General features: G+C 38.6%; 1 protein-coding gene across 2 annotated transcripts in view; it reads right to left on the bottom strand.

The window, feature by feature from the left end:
- GRIP1 (glutamate receptor interacting protein 1) overlaps positions 1-14,209 on the bottom strand; it is a 720,325-nt gene that overhangs the window by 578,297 nt on the left and 127,819 nt on the right. The gene's annotated exons all lie outside the window — the stretch shown is intronic.

A 14,209-nucleotide genomic window follows, 5' to 3' on the forward strand; every position in this document is an offset into this window, starting at 1 on the left:
GAGACATGATTTAGTTCAGGCTTCCCCTCTCCAGTGCAGCCTATCATTCCCAGGGGGAACAATCCTATTTCCAAACCCAATGCTAAGTCCAGATAGCCTACTTTTATCATGATCATTTCATTAGCCTTGGTGATAATGGTTCAGAAGTAAGTACATGACCTAAGTTAGTCAGACTGAAGGAAAGAAAAGATTTTTAGTCTCTGATTGAAGAAGATGTTCTTTCTCCCACTGCAATTAGGGACAATTGCTGCTGCTGGTAGCAATTATCTTGTGACCAGAGTGGAAGCCAATTTAAGAAAAATGGAGACACAGAACACAGCAGAGCTGAGGTCCCAAAGAAATGGAGCAAGGCACTGTCTGCGCACCAGACTTCAATTCTGTTTTCTGACATCAAAAATCCTTTATTACTTGTCCATACCCTCCAAGTGAGAAGGAATTAATTGACCTCAGATTTCTTACTTACAGAGCTGCTTTCTTACAGTGATCTCTAACAATCACATCTCTGTTGATTGTTTATGCCACTTTAAGTGGTGTTTTCTCTTACTTACAGTTAAAGTATCCCCATGTAAACCTCCGGAAAATATTGCTTGAACTCCAAATTAGTAGAAAAGAAAATGTGCTTTAAACATAGGTATATATTAAAATGTAAATTCTGATCAGAAGGAGAGCATATCTCCTCTAAGACCCAGTCAGAGAGTCAAGCATCATGATTATTGTTGGGAAAGGAAAGCAATATTTATCACAAGTAATTTATAAGATTCTTTTCCCTCTCTCTAACCTTTGTGTTTAATACCCTCCAGAACGCTTAGAAGTACTTTACTTTTAAAGTCCTTTCTTTGAATTGACAAGGAGTTTCCTTGAATTAAAAGCAACATAAAATAATCCACTTTGGATAATTCAGTCATTCATTTAAAAAAAAAAGGTTAACAATAAATAATTCAAGAATGAAGAGCCTTTAAGAGAATCATGGATCACAAGTCCATGGCTAAAAAATACCTTAGAGATTGTCTACATTAATGCTTTTGAAAGTTTTCCACTGAAATTCATGTAGGAAGTGTTTTTATGACTGTAGAAATAGTGTCTGAAGTAGCTTGTCAAAAGCATGAAATATCTTTGCATTTGACTTTTTAATATTAAAAATGCAAGAGGAATTTGTATTCTAGTGTGGAATATTATTTACATATACATTTTCCCAAACCCTTAGTGAAATTAATAGTCCAGGAAGCTGCACACTATCTATACTGTGGCTCTGGGTTGACATCTACTGGGATACCACTGTGTATCCCCAGGGAAAGATAGTATGTTTACCCAAGTGCAAGTGTACATCTCCAGACCATTACTCTCATGTCATGGACCAGAGAACTGAAGTCAAGAAAGGTTAAATAACTTCCCCAAAGTTCTCAAGATAGCTATTGGCAGAGCTGAGAACAGAACCAAGTCTCACTCTAACTCCCAAGACTAGTACCCTCTCCAAATGCTTCTTCCAGTCTTTGTGTGAAAATAAGAACCCATATTAGAAGTTTAGCTACAGCTCTAACCACATATGTGAGGCTACAAATCACTTCCTGAACATGCCCTGCACCTCAGTGCCTTTGTGCTTGTTTCTCTCTAAAGGCTCGTCTAACTCTGCATGGCTAGTTTCATCCTATCATTCATGTCTCACCTCAAAGATCACTTCAGAGAAGCCACCCTGACCACCCTACCTAACTGGGGAATCCCCCAACTCCAGTTTCTCTCTACCATATTTGACTTGGTTCCTTCACAAGACATATCATGATGTAAAATTACCTTATGTATGTATTCATTCCCCTGTATATTGTCTGGCTTCCTCCCTCTTGAATATAAGCTCATTGAAGGAACAGATCATTTCTGTCTTGCTCACCGTTCAAACCCAAATTGGAGGTTCACACATGGAAGATGATGCAAAATATTTTTGAATCATAAATGAATACCCTACAGTCTCATATCTCTCTGGTCCTGATCCAACCTGCCACTCTCCTAGAATACCTTTCCTCCTGCATATTTGCCTGCTCAAGTATTACCTATTCTAAGCACAACTGAAATCTTATGTCTACCAGGAAGCCTCCTCTACATCTGTGTATCTGACTACCTTACGAGGATACTGAAAACAAGAAACTTGTCTTATTCACATTTGTATTCCTACATCCTGACATAAGTGGACTTCAAGCTCAGTCCTTCACTTTTGTCACCTGCTCATCTGCCTTCCTCACCTCAATGCCCTTTTTCTCTGTGTTCCAGAAGCCTGTTTTATGAGAATCCTACTTATGATTGACTATATTTTTCATTATGCCAATTCTGTTCCTTAAACATTCCAATGTAAATTTTAATTCACCATTTCATTTTGGTTGGCTTATTTTTTTCCCTTGCCATCTTTTGCTCATGTCCAGTTATCCAGGTTCTCTCTCTCTCTTTTTTTTTTTTTTTTTACCTGAATGCATACTTTCTTTTGACCTTTACAATCTTTCATGGAGACTCTCTCCTCAGTAGTCAATTTAGAATGTCTGAAGTTTACCTAAAATAGCATGTTATTTCCTGCAAAAGAATATGTATGTTCAGAAGTACGATCTTTTTCTAATCCTTAAGTTTGATGACTCTTTCCCTTAACCTGCACTGTTATTTTATAAGCCCCGAATTTAGGATTCACTCTGTTTTCATCCTAGAGGGAGGAGAGTTCTCTTCAGACTCATGTGTTGACCAAACACATGATTTAGAGAGCTCTTAGCCTCACTCTCTGTTTACCAGGGAGCAGACTGAATCCCAGACTTAAAGCAAAGGGAAGGTAGGTGTGCCGGATCTATCCCGGCTCCAGGACTCTAGTCTAATATAGAGCAGTTTAGATAGTTAGGTGGGATCCTCTCCTAACTCATCACAGAGTAAAATACTTTTTAAAATGCAATGCACTTCCCAGCTCTCTCTACACTTTGTTTTGCCCTGTTGTTTTCCAACCTTACTGCCTTGAAATAGATATTGACTGACAAGAGGACAGAATTAAAGCCTCTTCACAAGAAAGAAAATAAAAGGGAAAAGCAAAAGGCTAAGAATTGAATCTTAAAATTGCGAACTGGAGGAAGAGTGGGAAAGGAGAAGCAGTCAGAGAGCATGATGCTGACCAACCTGTCACAGGGATGCCCTGAGGCAGAGGGAGCATTGAAATACTGCAGAGGGACGACCATCAATGCCAATGATCTCATCAAGGAAAAAAGAATGAACACTGCGTGATTAGGAGGCCCCTGACATCCTTGGAATTATCAGAAGAAGAATAACAAAGAATATCACTCTGGCAGGTGATTAAGCAATGAGTAGAATAATGAAGAAAGGGAAACTAGGGCATGCTTGTTGAGGAAGATTGACAGAAAAAAAACAAGGGAGAAATAGATTGGAGTCATCTAATAAATACGAGAGACGTTAAAATCTGCATGTACTATTTAAATCTCTAAGCAAAAATAATAGGCATAATTGCCCTTTTTGAGTTTAGGTATTAATGGGATGAATGTCTGTAGTTGCAATTTTTGTTGCTCCTGGAAGGGTGAACATCATGAGGCTTTCTTTGGGGTTGTAGCTCATAACTGAGATACACGATACACTTAATTTGTGGGTCCTAGCACCTTTTTCAATTTGTTTGTAGCCAGGAGCCTTTATGTTTGTGGCCAGGAGCCTTTATATTTATTTAATCTTGCTGGGTGTAGTTAATAAGAATAGATCTTTGATGGAGATATGAAACAAAATATTTAATGACTTCTTACCTGTAAAAAAAAATATATAATAAACCTGTTTATTAATACCTAACTGATTTTACTCCATTAGTCATTTGAGAAAGTTAATAAATTAGAAACCCTACCACTCTAAGAACTAATTCCTAACCTGCAAAGGAATTATCATGATCATATGCCAACTGCTTCAATATTTTAACGTTACACAAGGGATTCACTGAAAGAAGTATTTGTTGAGGGCTCCTCTGTGCCAGGCTCTGATACTTAAGCAAATAGGTCACTTAATTGGATATTTTATTTATGTGTATACACACACACACACACACACACACAAATTATCCAAGGAGCTAAAATCAGAGGGAAAAATGTTTTCTGGGGTTTTTTTGTTGTTTTTTTGAGATGGAGTGTCACTCTGTTGCCCAGGCTGGAGTGTAGTGGCGTGATCTCGGCTCACTGCAACCTCTGCCATCCGGGTTCAAGCAATTCTCCTGCCTCAGCCTCCCAAACAGCTAGGATTACAGAGGCCTGCCACCGCATCCAGCTAATTTTTGTATTTGTAGTAGAGATGGGGTTTCACCATCTTGGCCAGACTAGTCTTGAATTCCTGACCTTGTGATCCACCCGCTTTGACCTCCCAAAGTGCTGGGATTGCAGGCATGAGCCACCGCATCCGGCCCAATATCAGTGCATTTTAATGGCAATGAAACTAGCAAGGAATGATATTATTCCTATAGGTAACAAGTTCCATTTTATTAACAACCTTTCATATGTGTAACATCTTTCAGCCTTTAGCCTAATGTTTCTTCTGGATACTGGACTTACTTGCTGAGCAGAAATTTCCAAAGCAAACTAACTGTTGCTGATGTAATGTAACTTCTTTCTTGAATACAGTCAATACAAACTGAGGCTGGCACCACTTTTCCAAGTTTTATCCCAATATAAAGGCATGACTAAGTATGTACCTCTTCCCAAAGGAGCTGCACAGAGGTTCAGGATCATCAACACATCAATTCTCCAGAGAAATCTACAATAAAGATGAGATCACTTCTGTACAATTAAGCTAAAAATAAATTGTCTTATATGGAAACCACTGCTGACATTTTTCCCAAACATAACTCTAGTCTTTGGGTAATATTAGCTTAACATTTTGTTGATTTTGAATTTACGATACTAAATGCTGAATATCTATTATTAAGCTTTCTTCCCTACAGTTTAACCAGGGTATACATCTTAGTTTATTCACATTCAGTTCATCCAATAAAATTTAATTGAGGGGCTACTATATATCAGTCATTTTTCTAGGCTCTAAGGACAAAACAATGAAATGAAATGAAAAAAGCCACATTTCTGCCCTCAGGGAGCTTATATTTTAGTGAATAGATACATAAATGTACATTCATACCCATAAATAAACCACCTACATATATAGTACAATAATATTTATTCATCCCAAGCTAGAATTTGCTTCCCTTCTAAACTTGGAAATATTTCAATAGAGATCTAAACATGTCACTAAGCAGCCTCTATTCTGCACAATATTAAGCTATAGCCCAGATCCAAGTATTCAGATTTACATAATAGTACTCAGTGAACCCTTTTTTCCTAGAATAAGTTGTCTTTTGCATAACCTTTACCTTGTTATCTCTAACAGAATCTCTTCTTTTATTTCCTAACTCTACCATCCTCCCACAGCAGCATTACTCATTCTCCTAAGGTGTACAAAACATGTTCTCTCACAATTCATATTCTCACATGAGAGCACCTTGTTTTAATGGTACTTTCTTGTTGTTCTTGATCTTTCTGAAAAGACCTCCACGGTCTACTAACATGGCACATGATGTGATCACTTCTTTTTTTCAGGTCGTTTCTTACAACTCACTTGACATTCCACAGAACTATTTTTGTTTCTCAAGCACGTCATGCAACGTCTCACCTCCAGGTCTCTGCTCACGTCTTACTGACTGCCCAGAAAAATCTTTCATTATGTCCTTGCCCAGAAAAACGTCTATTCATCCTTAAACAGTTTAGTTCAGACATTATCTCCTCCAAGAAGCTTTCCCTGACCCAGTATCTCTACTCCCTGGGATTCATTTAAGCTCTCTTCTGTGCTTCTACAACACATGAGAAATAACTACATCAATTAAACTTACCACACTGTACTGCAATCATTTTGCTGCAGATCTGAAAGGGGCAATGCAGTCCTAGTCCTGTTTGTTAGCATGGTTTCACACAGGGTCCTTCACATGCCAAATATGCAAAAAGCAGATTTGCTGAACAAACACTTGAATGAATTTTTAAAATACTTCAATACATTTTTAACAGTAAAAATAGCAAGTGAAAAATACTTGTGAAATGATCAAGTTCTGTCTACCACAGAATATTTAACTCTCTGTGCAATGTTTTACTTCTTTTCCAACCAAGCTATTTATTTAGCTTTTAAACTAGATATCAAACACAAGTAAGTGCTTGTTTAAACTTGAAAAATCCTACAGGGATCATGGACGATGATGGAGGAGACACAGTAAGCAACTGAACAAATATCTGTTGTGAGATTTACCCTCTGCCCAGGAGACACCAGAAAGAACTTCATTAGCAAAGATCTTCCTTCTTCTATGAGGTAATGAAAGGGGAATTGCCAAAGCCCTCAAGCCAAGGAATGGGTGACATCAACTTTATCCTCAGCGATTTAAATGTGTCTACCATGCCATGTCCTCCAGAAGAGGCTTGAATCAGAAACATGAGTTAAACACATTTCATTTATTGTTCTCTTATATCCTTAGTAGCTACCTCTCTAACAAAGAGAGGAACTTGAGTTTTGACCATGAAGATTCTCTTCATAGGAATTTTTGGCCTCAATTAGTTCTATTTTCCTATCTCTGGGCCAGCTTTGCTATAATAAAATTTATAAGCCAAACAGTTTTTAAATTTCTGTTTGTTGCATAAATAAAGAATGTGTCTGGTCCTCATCCCAGGTTCCTGTGATGAAAGCTTTTAAGCCCTTGGAATTTCCCAAATTGATAGAAGTCTCCATTATTTCTGGTAGATTCTCAGACCACACATAGGTTCCACAATATGAGTAGCTAAATGAGTAGCTAATGAAGCTACTCATGGTAGGCCCCTAGATAATTTCAGGATGGGGGCTGCCAAGCTAGAAAGACCAATTATGTGATTAAAGGGTTGGGGCTTTGAGTCAGGTGATATTAGCCCTACTTCTGGGGAGAAGAAAAGGTCTAATGATTGAATTCAATCGTGTAGCTAATGATTCAATCAATCATGCCCATTGATAAAAGAAGAACTTCAGCCAAATTAAATTTAAAGGAGTTTAATTGAGCAATGAACGATTCGCAAATTGGGCAGCCCTCAGAATCACGGCAGAGTCACAGAGACTCCAGGGGTGCCTCGTGGTCAGAACAAATTTATAGACAAAAAAGGTAAAGTGATGTACAGGAATTGGAAGTGAGGTACAGAAACAGTGAGATTGGTTACAGCTCTGCGTTTGCCTTATTTGAACACAGTTTAAACATTCAGCAGTCTATGAGTGGCTGAAGTATGGCCGCTGGGATTGGCCAACACTCAGTTATTGTTAAAGGTGCACACTATTAACTTAGGTTTTCAATTTTGTCTGGCTATTAAGATAGGTTACAGTGCATCCACAAGGACTCAAACACAGAAATACGGAGGCCTTCTCAGGCCGTATTTAGTTTGCTTTAACACCATGTAATGAAACAAACAAACAACAACAACAACAACAAAAACTCTGAACACCAAGTCTCCAGTGAGCTCTCTGGTAGGTAGGTGAACACACTGATGTGCCCAGGGGACAGTGTGTCATGATTCTTAAGGGAAAATAAGCCGGGCCCCTTGGCTCAGGCCTGAAATCTCAGAACTTTGGGAGGCCAGGGTGAGAGGATCACTTGAGCCCAGAAGTTTGAGATCAGCCTAGGCAACATAGTGAGACCTTGTCTCTACAAAAAACAGAAAAACAAAAATCAGCCGAGCATGGTGGCATTCACCTGTAGTCCCAGCTATTCAGGAGGCTGAGGCAGGAGGATCACTTGAGCCCAGGAGGTAGAGGCTGCAGTGAGCCTGATCATACCACTGTGTTCCAGCTTGAGTAACAGAGTAAGACCCTGTCTCCAAAAAAAAAAAAAAAAAAAAAAAAAAAAGATTGGGGAGAATACATGAAAGTTCTGTGTTCTAGATTCTTCCAGACCTGGTCCTCTATGTCTCTTCATTTTATTGGTTCTGATTTGTATGCTTTATAATAAAAATGTAGCCTTAAGCACAGTGCTTTCCCGAGTTCTGTCAGTCATTCTAGTGAATTATCAAACCTGAGGGAAAACCCAAAGTTGTAGCTGGTCAGAAATGCAGTTGGCCTGGGCACCCCTAAACTTGTGACTGGTATCTGTAGTAAGGTTGTTCTTGCTGGGGACTCTGTACTTAACCTGGGAAATCTGTCTAACTCTTAGGGGAGTTTAGCATTAGAGGTGCATTAAACCATTACACCATGCCACCAGGGTAACCACAAAATTAGCATGCGTATTCAGCATGAACAAAAAAATGGCAGGCCTAGAGCCAGGATACCTGGGTCCAGGGTCAAACCTCCCGTTTTAGAGCTTGATCCTGGGAAAGCCACAAAACTGTTCTGAGTGTCAATTTTCTCATCAGTGAGTGGGGCTGGACTTGGTGGCTTCCGCCATTTCCTGTTTTATTACTGCTTCCATTAGTCATCTATTTGGAGGAAAAACCAATTATCACATTTTTCTCTCGACGATTTTTCTCTATTGGCTTCTCATATTAGCAAAAGCTTGAAGGTAGGTTTGAGGCCTTTGCACTTGCTGTTCCCTCTACCCGAAACACACCTCCCTGAGATGCCTGAGTGGCTCACTGCCTAACTTCCTCCAGTGCTGTGCATAAATGTCATTTCTCTACTGATCCTTGTTGGCCATGTTATCTAATTTTAAACTCTACCCCTGACACTTGGCCACCTTTCTCAGCTTTCTTTTACTCCATGACATTTATTACTGACTGACATCCTACATGTGACAATGGCTTTTCTCATCTGCTCTGCGAGGAGAACGTAAGCTCCATGAAAGCAAGGGTCTGTGCTGTGTGTTCACTGCTTTATCCTCAGCACCTAGAAAAGTGCATAACAAATAAATAGCTGATGTTTAATAAATATTTGACGTATGGATCAATGATAGTTTTTCTGAGATCTGGTAGGCGCAACAATTTAATTAAGTAATACACAAGCTCATACCTAAAATAACTGTAAAAATGATTCTCCCCAAATTCAAAAAAAGTTGGAGAAAGGGTGTGAGAATAGATAATAACAGAATGCTATTAATCAAAATCAGAGGAAAGAATTATGGGGCTTAAGAGATTTTAGAGTAGAGATGATATGATGGTGATGGGTAAAGTGGAGATGTGATAAGATATTGAGAGATCACTATCTCTCAATAGATGTTAGAGTTTTCAAAGATGATAGCAGAGAAAGGGGCAGTTGACGCTACAATAATTGACAAAAGTGAAAAATTACCTTATTGGTCATAGCAAAGATTACAACAAACAGGTGGTATAAAGAAAAGGCTCTGAAATATTGAGAAACTGCAGAGGAAACATGATCTAAACCAGGTGTCCAATACAGTAACAATTAGACATACGGGACAATCGAGCACTTGAACTATAGCTAGTCTGAATTGAGACATATTGTTAAAGTATAAAATAAATACCAGATTTCAAAGATTTAGTACAAATAAAAGAATAAAACACAACCTGTTCATAATTTTTATATTCGTTTCATGTTAAAATAATTTTTATATTCGTTTCACATTAAAATAATTTTTATATTCGTTTCATGTTAAAATAATTTTTGGCCGGGCATGGTGGCTCATGCCTGTAATCCCAGCACTTTGGGAGGCCAAGGCGGGTGGATTACAAGGTCAAGAGATCAAGACCATCCTGGCCAACATGGTGAAACCCCATCTCTACTAAAAATACAAAAATTAGCTGGGCATGGTGGCACACACCTGTAATCCCAGCTACTTGGGAGACTGAGGCAGGAGAATCGCTTGAACCCGGCAGGCGGGGGTTGCAGTTAGCCAAGATCATGCCACTGCAATCCAGCCTGGTGACAGAGTGAGGACTTCATTTCAGTAATAATAATAATTTTTGATGTGTTAGGCTAAATAAAACACATAATTAAAATTAATTTCACCTGTTTCTTTTTATGTTTTAATACAGCCAATAGAAAATTTTAAGCAACATACGGAGGCCAGAATTTTATTTCTGTTGGCAGCACTGATCTAGAAGGGTTCAAGGGATATGTAAGGGATTCTGCAGATTTGATATCAGCCCCCATGAACCCAGACAAATAAGAGAAGGCAGGGCCTCCACTAGTAAAGTTTGCCAGAGAAGCACTATCTTCAAGAGAAAGCAAACTTTCAGGTCAGGCGTGGTGGCTCATGTCTGTAATCCCAGCACTTTGGGAAGCCAAAGCGGGCAGATCACGAAGTCAGGAGATCCAGACCAGCCTGGCCAACATGGTGAAACCCCACTTCTACTAAAAATACAAAAATTAGCTAGGCATGGCGGCACACGCCTGTAGTCCCAGCTACTCAGGAGGCTGAGGCAGGAGAATTGCTTGAATCCAGGAGGTGGAGGCTGCAGTGAGCCAAGATGGCCCCATAGCACTCCCGCCTGGTAACAGAGCAAGACTCTGTCTCAAAAGAAAAAAAAAGAGAGAGAGAGAGAAAGCAGAGTTTCAACACCAGGGAGCAGGTAAAGTGGCTGAAGGAAAAAAGGAGTATAGTTGAAGTATCAGAGGCAAGTTGGTAGATCAAACCACAGGAGACATAGAGACTTTGAAATTCATCTGCCCTATGCTGGTTCCAAAGCTGAGAGCAGTTCCCTTAGCTAAGACCAACTTTATCTGGGAAAATGGGGTGGATGAATAAGTCATCAGGTGTGATACAGTTAATTGGCTGGGCATGGTGGCTTGTGCCTGTAATCTTGGCACTTTGGGAGAATTGAGACCAGGAGTTCAGGGCTGCAGTGAGCTACGATCACATCACAGCACACTAGTCTGGGTGACAGAGCAAGACCCTATCTCAAAAACAAAAACAGTTAATGAACTGTTTATTAGAGACTCTGTACATCCTAGGCTCTAGGGATCTAAAAATGAGTATGTTCCTGCCCTCAAATTGTTCTCAAAGTAGCAGGAGAGGTAAGTACATAAAACTAGATAAATCCAATACATATCCTGGCAAACACAGTAACTCAGTAAAAGTTAGGCCCTGAGGTCAGAGCCAAGAGTGAGACATACACACTTTACATCCTGTATGCTATCATTCCAACTGAGGCATGGGCTGTAGAAATAGTCCATTCAGCATAATTTTCATTCTAGCTACAGAAGAGTCATGCCATCTTTTACTTAAAAATATTAAAGCTTTTGTCTGAAAAAAAAAAGTATTTCCCATGAAAATGTGGAGTTCTGTAGGTATCAAGGGAAATAACTTAGAGTTCACAAATGTATTCCACTATCTCTCATTAAAACTGTAACTATACTTCATTCAAAAACTTCAAAAATACCAGTATACCTTCTCCAATGTTATTTTTAGATGCCTTTATATAAAACAAAATGTGCATATAACACTACCTTCTTTCACTATGATAAAGTGAAACAAGATGCCATATGGTTACAAGAGACTAATATTTATTTTGTTTTATTGATATCTTTCAAAAACTACAATATAACTTATTTAGTATAATTAATTTCTAAAAGGTATAATATGAAACAGCAAAATCTCATGAATAGAAAAAAAATCAGACTATGTATACCTTTTGGGTTTTTTTTTTTTTTAAATCATCTCTTCAGTGGCACCACAACAAAGGTGAGGATAACAATGATAACAACCTGGGTATATGTGTGTGTTTGGAGTTCATCGTGGTGAGAGGAGGCCCATGCCAGCAAGAGGCACTGGTCGTTAAAATAACAGAAATAAAGATACACATCACACTCCTATCGCTTATTAAATTTGGGATCTTGGGCATGTCAATCCACTTCTTAGAACTTCAATCTCATCACCAAGATAATAGGGATAATATGCACTGTGAAATTAAATGAGAATTCTGGCATACAGTAGGTGTGCTCAGTGAGTGTTACGATCTGATCCCTTTCCTTTCCTCCAAACCCCACTGCACTCCCAACCTAGTTACAGCCACCTATGCCCAAAAGAATGACAAAATTATATCAATCAGCACCTTGTAGACTGCTTCTTGATATTATTCTCCTAAAGGTGGCAGTGTATCAGTGAAGGCAGCCAACCCTATACTATGTATTAAAATGAAAGAACATGGTTTTCAGGATAAAATTCTCATTAGTTTCCATTAAAAATTAACTGCTTGAGGATTTTCTAGCAAAATTAATCCAAGCTACTTGAATGGTCCTTGAAAGCTGGAAAATCATCAGGGTCATCACAGACTATTGATTCATGTTCTACAAAGTTAAAAAGCAAATTATAGAAAGTTTTGACGAGAATCTTGTCCTTATCAGCATGAGTAAAGGTTCATAAATTTCACCCACTAAATTCCAACAATCTAAAATTCAACAGGAGAATGTCTTCTAACAACCCTACAGGGTGTGTTCTCATCAGAAAAATAACCTGCTTTAAATTCTTTGTGGAAAAAAAAGTGAGCTATAAATTTAATATATTTTATTTAGTAAAATTTTCCATTTCTGATATCAGGTTGTTTTAGTTGAATAAGTAGAATTTCCACCAAAAAAGCTCCCAAAGAAAATATGCATTTTACTAAAATAAATCACAATGCTAAGCACAACCTCCAATGAATAGAGCACTTGATGAATGTACAGGAAATGAAAAATAGTAAAAGCAAGTAGGCCTTAACAACATGTTCAACGAGACTGTATGTTAATTCATGTGATTTAAAAAAACTCCATTCAGGGCAGGTGGTTTAAGAGGCCCTAAGAAAGTAAGTGACTTGCCCAGGGTCACACTCCCTAAGTGGCAGAGCCTAGACTGGAACCCAAATCTGTAGATTCATTTCCCCACCTTAAAAATCAGTATTGAAACACCCCATGGAAGTTATAGTTTCAGTCTTCTAGGCCACACTGGAATCTTATCAATAGCATGAATGACATGTGGTTATTTAGTCTCTGTTTAACAGTTCCAATGACTCACCCCTTTTATAAGGTCACTGTTGCCATTTCTGAAATGTCTTCTTTACAATGAATCTAAATCTTGTCTCCAGTTAGTGTTGTGCTTTGGTCCTGAGCTACACAGCATAAATCTAATTCACAAAAGAGCTGGTCCCCTAAAACTTTCTCTCCTTCAAAGCCACACCTTCCTTCAACTCCTGTGGCTTTACCGTGAGGAGCTGCTACAGGTGTCATTTGATGCTTGAAAACCCTTGCTCATTTCTTCCTTCCAATTACATCTTCCCACCTTTTGATTTTCATTTCATACCACCCCCGAGATATCCAAAACAGGATCATAAATATACTGACAATTAAAAGGATGTACAATTAAATGGCAGCCAGTAACATAATCATGATTCTCCTGAATTATTCATTGTTCTGAAATATCTAGCACTATTCAGTGGAGGATTGTTTACAATCTAAATCTATACATTTATCAGATCTCTTCAGCTCTGACATTCATCCAATCACACAGCAAACATTTATTGAAAATAAACTACATGCCACATCTTAACCTAGGCCCTGTTGCAGGCACTACCCATAGAGGAATCAGTAAAACAGAGTTTCTACTCTGAACACAGGTAATGGTATTATACCTGCCAGCTTTCATAGAGCACTTACAGGTACAGTTCTAGGTGCTTTGCATGCACTAATTCATTTAATCCTCACAGTGACTATAGATAGGTACTGTTGTGTTATTTTCTGATAAGATAAATGCATTCCATCAAGGTTGAGGAATTTATGCAAGGTCTCCAAGCTAGTTGTGGCTGCCACTAGCGGATCAGGGATGAATTCCAAATTAAGTGGTTTTTCTTTCCTTTCCCATCCCTTTTCAATTTGTCTGTTCTTATTGTTTTTTTCCTGGCTGCCCAGTGTCTTTATTTATGCTAAGTAATGTGAGGTTTTCTTCATTCACAAAACTACATTCGTGTGTAGATGACTGCCAAGCATAGCATTGCTACTTCTGTTCTTCTTTCCACTTTCTTTGATCCATTTCCTCTCTCATATATACAAATTACCAAGGTCAGTAAAGGGGCACCCTAACTTTGACTTGACACACGAACTGAACAATAAGGTATATTTTAAATAGTCTGTGGGTGCGATATCTCAGATCATCTGTTACTAAACACACCTGACATTCTTCATTTCATGCAGCACTGGTTAGTTGGGAAGAAGTGTGTTTCAGAATAAGCAGCGTGTGCTATGATACTGAAGACTTCAATTGTTAAGTGGTGCATTGTGAGCATGTGACTTGGTAAAC

Source organism: Papio anubis, chromosome 9 (genome assembly GCF_008728515.1).
Source record: "Papio anubis isolate 15944 chromosome 9, Panubis1.0, whole genome shotgun sequence".
Lineage (NCBI taxonomy): Eukaryota > Metazoa > Chordata > Mammalia > Primates > Cercopithecidae > Papio > Papio anubis.